The sequence below is a fragment of the Elephantulus edwardii genome, unplaced genomic scaffold (genome assembly GCF_000299155.1).
Source record: "Elephantulus edwardii isolate Elephantulus edwardi_28Jun2011 unplaced genomic scaffold, EleEdw1.0 scaffold00066, whole genome shotgun sequence".
NCBI lineage: Eukaryota > Metazoa > Chordata > Mammalia > Macroscelidea > Macroscelididae > Elephantulus > Elephantulus edwardii.
In genome coordinates, this window is record NW_006399816.1 from 6,552,031 (window position 1) to 6,556,976 (window position 4,946).

General features: G+C 41.3%; 1 pseudogene; it reads left to right on the plus strand.

Moving 5' to 3' along the window:
• Positions 1-3,325: 3,325 nt before the first annotated feature.
• Positions 3,326-3,986, plus strand: LOC102853043 (annotated as a pseudogene).
• The last annotated feature ends 960 nt before the right edge of the window (positions 3,987-4,946 follow it).

Sequence of the window (4,946 nt, forward strand, 5' to 3'; positions counted from 1 at the left end):
TTCTTCTTTTTCTTCTTCGTGTTTTTATGTGCCATTGAGTTACTTGTGACTCATAGTGACCCTATGTACAACAGCCCTGAACCCTGCTCTATCCTGTGCTAACCTTATTGTCTCTGACACTCCTACCCATATTACCTGAGTCACTGAATCAGTCCATCTCATCAATGGTCTTCCTCTCTTGCACTGTCCCTCCACTCTTCCAAGCATGATGTCCCTCTCCAAGGACTGGTCCCTCCTTACAACATGCCCAAAGTATGTCAGACAAAGCCTCAGACTCCTTGCCTCCAAGGAGAAAACTTGTTTCTCCCTTACTAGGACGAATCTATTTGTTCTCCTGGCAATCCATGCTATATTCAATGCTCTCCTCCAGCACCACAGCTCAAAGGAATCGATTCTCTTGCTGTCATCCCTAGTCATTGTCCAGCTTTCTGATGCATAGCAAGTAATCACAAAGACTATGGCCTGGATCAGGCCCACCTTAATCTCCAGACTGGCATTGCTGCTCTTTAGTACTCTGGAGAGATCCCCGAGAGCAGACTTTCCCAATGCAATTTGTCTTTTGATTTCCTGGATGCTAGTACCAATATTGTTGATTGTGGAGCCAAGCAAATGAAAACTGTTACAATCTCAATTTCTTCACCATCATGATGCTGCTGATCAGCCCAGTGGTGAGAATCTTTGTCCTAGAGAGGGTTAAAGCCAGCTGATCCTTGGAGGCAAGGATTCTGAAGCTTTGTCTGACATACTTTGGGCATTTTGCAAGGAGAGACCAGTCCTTTGAGAGAAGGGCATCATGCTTGGAAGGGTGGAGGGACAGCATAAAAGAGGAAGACCTTCGATGAGATGGATTGACTCAGTGACTGGGGTAAAGGGAATATATGTGTTAGAAACAATAAGGTTGGCTCAGGACAGAGCAGGGTTCAGAGCTGTTGTACATAATGTCACTATGAGTTGTAAGTAACCTGAAACCATATAAAAACAAACAACAAAATTATGTTGAGAATAATGTAAGTTTGCTGTGTCATGATGAGCATGTTTGTTGTGTTAAGTTTGGTTAGAAGGATAAGTTGTGAGAAAGTAAGCTAAGTTTGCTGTACCATGATGTTTATGTTTGCAGAGTCAAAAAGGCAAGTTGTGATAAATTTAGGATGTTTACCACAAAATGTCCAAAGACTTAATGTGTTAATCAGAAGATGGTACATCAAGCCCCCAAGACTTAATGTGCTATACACATTAAGAAGATGGTATACAACATCCAGAGATTAAATATGCTAATCTTGATTCTGATTGACTGCACTGCTGAGGGAGAACTTGCAAGATTGTTGTTGTTGTTATGTACTTTTGAGTCGCCTGTAACTCATATCGATCCTACTGCAAATCCATAGCATGTACAGCAGTTCTGAAGCCTGCCCTATCCCGAGTCAGTCTCACTGGTTACAACACACCTGCCCCCATTGCCCCAGTTACTGTATCAGTCCCTCTTATCCGGAGTCTTCCTCACAGCATGTGCTAGTTTAAAGATGAAGCCCCTTAACAATGATGGGTTACACCCCAGTCTGAGAGACTCTGACTGTGGCTGTACCCGGCATGCAATAATGGCATTTAAACTGAACTCTCAAGGCTGCAAGCAAGAGGCATTGGAAGACAAGACACTTGCATCTAAGTCTGCTAGTTCCCCACACCTCTGCTAGAACTTTGTAATGAACCCTGTACATTGTAGTGAGCACTTTGCTTGTGTTGAATAAGAGCTATGATTATACTTAAAGTTAGGCACTATTGTTTGGCTATTAATGCTTGACTGATTGTGAAGATTCAAGCTAAGAAAACACCAAATGCCTTACCTTGTTTTTGCTACATGCTGTCAAATGAAATATGACTCATAGCATCCCTATGAACAATGGTTCTGAACCCTGTGCTATCCTGAGTCAACTTCACCATCTCTGACACACCTGACTCATTGCCACAGTCACTGTGTCAATCCATCTCACCCAGGGTTGTCCTTTCTTGTGCTTATCTTCTGCCTTTCCAAGCATAATGTTCTTTTCTAAGGACTTGTCCCTCCCGGCAACATGCTCAAAGTATGTGAGATAGAGTTTTAAAATCCTTGCCTCCAAGGAGCAATCAGATTTCACCCTCTCCAGGACACATCTGTTTGTTCTCTTAGTAATCCATGGTATATTCAATATTCTTATCCAGCACCACAGTCTAAAGATACCAATTATTCTTTCATCCTTAGTCATTGTCCAGGTTTCAGTTGCATAGCAAGAAATTGAAAAGATCATGGCTTGTATCAGATAGACCTTAGTTTTTAGACTGACATTGTTGCTCTTTAGTAGAGGAGAGGTTCTTGACAACAGGCTTTCCTAAAGAAATTTGTCTTTTGATTTCCTAACTGCTTATATCAAAGGTGTTGATTAGTAGATCCAAACAAGAAATAGAATGCATAAAGATTGGCATGCTAGGCATTAATGTGCTGAGCTGAATTGGCATTTTCCATTTTGAATCAAGCAAACAAAGATCCTCACCACCAGGCCAATAGGCAAGATGATAGATGGAGAAAGGACTGAAGTTGTCAATGATTTCATTTTGCTTGGATCCACAATCAGTATTCTTGTCACCAGCAGTCAGGAAATAAAAAAAGACAAGTTCATCAGAAAAAGCTGCTCTGTAGAGTGCTAAAGAGCAATGATTTTTGCTTAGAGACTAAGGTACACCTGATCCAGGCCATAGTCTTCTCAGTTGCTTACTATGCATCTGAGATCTGGACAATGAACAAGGAAGACAGAAGAAAAATCAATGCCTTTGAGTTGTGGTGTTGGAGAAGATTATTGAACATACCAGGCTGGACAAAAGAACAAACAGGTCTGTCTTGGAGCAGGTGAAACCAGTTTGCTCCTTGGAGGCAAGGATTTTGACCCTGGATGAGATGGATTGACACAGTAACTGTGACAATGAGGTCAAGTGTATCTGAGACAGTGAGGTTGATTTAGGATAGGACAAAGTTCAGAACCATTGTTCATGGAATCACTATGAGTCATAGTCAACTAAATGGCACACAACAATTAACAACAACTTTGAATCAGACAATCATGTGATATACTGTGCCAAGAAAGAAAAAGTGAGGGAAAATGAAGTCACATTCATAGTGAAAAAGGCCATTTCTTGATCCATCCTGGAATACAATGTTGTGAGTGATGGGATTCTATCCATACTCATAGAAGGAAGACCTGTGAATACCACTATCATTCAAATATGTTGTTGTTGTGTTGCTGCTGAGAACCAGACAAGGTCCTGCCACGGCAGCAGATCTTACAGCCGCCTGACAATGTCGTCTAATTTAGTAGAGCAGCCGCCACCCCTGCACAACAACAGTAACTGCGAAGAAAGCGAGCAGTCTTTGCCACCGCCAGCTGGCCTCAACAGTCCCTGGGTGGAGCTACCAATGAATAGCAGCAGTGGCAATGATAATGGCAATGGGGAAAATGGGGGGCTAGAACATGTACCTTCCTCGTCCTCTATCCACAATGGAGACATGGAGAAGATACTTTTGGATGCCCAACATGAATCAGGACAGAGTAGTTCAAGGGGCAGTTCTCACTGTGACAGCCCTTCCTCACAAGAAGATGGACAAATTATGTTTGATGTAGAAATGCATACCAGCAGGGACCATAGCTCTCAGTCAGAAGAGGAAGCTACATACAGAAGGAGAGCAAGAAGTTGAGGCATTAAAGAAGAGTGTTGAGTGGGTATCTGACTGGTCCAGTAGACCTGAAAACATTCCACCTAAGGAGATCCACTTCAGGCACCCTAAACATTCTGTTTCTTTAAGCATGAGAAAAAGTGGAGCCATGAAGAAAGGGGGGATATTCTCTGCAGAGTTTCTTAAGGTGTTCATTCCATCTCTCTTCATTTCTCATGTTTTGGCTTTGGGACTAGGCATCTACATTGGAAAACGACTGAGCACACCTTCTGCCAGCACCTACTGAGGGAAGGAAGAGCCCCTGGAAATGTGTGTGACCTGTGAAGTGGTGTCATTGTCACATTAGTTTATTTGAACTTGAGACCATTGCAAGCATGACCCAACTTACCACCCTATTTTTATGTATCCGGGTTCCAGTAACTTGAAATCCAGTATTTTTTTCCAAACTCTGTTGAGGCATTTTACTAACCTCATTCCCTTTTTGGCCTGTAAGACACTTTAGAATTTCCTAAGAAAGTTTACTGTTGTTTAGAAATTGCAAGGGCTTCTTTTCTGCAGATATGCCACCAGCAGATTATAATTTTGTCAATAATGCTGTCATTCCCTTTTAGTCACCACCTGATTTAGATCTGTATCATTGATGGTATAAATTATACTCTTGTGAGATAACTACCATTCCTCTCTTTAAATAAGATCAGGTTAGCATATGATAATAAAACTTCATTTTGGTTTTTTTTTTTTTCCTTTAAGGCAAAGGCAAGCTTCCCTAAACTTGAATTTATAGTTATTTTTAAAAGGAAAACAAAAACAACAATCAGCATACACAAAATAAGACACAAAAAAATTTATCCTGGGCAATAAAAGATCTTTTAAACAAAACAAACAAACAAACAAACAAACAAAAACCCAAAACAAAACAAAACCAAACAAAAAAAAATATGTTGTTGTTATGTACCATAGAGTCGGAACTGACCCATAGCTGACCCTCCAGCGGGTTTTCAGAGGCAGTTAATTACATGGGTGGAGATTGTCCATCCTTCTCCCAAGGAGCAGCTGGTGGCCTCAAACTGCATGCCTTCAGGATTGCAACGCAGCTTCTTTTTCCACTAGGCCACTGGAGCTCCTTATCATTCAAATATATACACCAACAACTAAAGCCAAAGGTGAGGAACAAGAAGGATTTTATCAACTTTTGCAGTCCGAAATTGATCAAACATGCAACCAATATTCACTGGAGACTGGAATG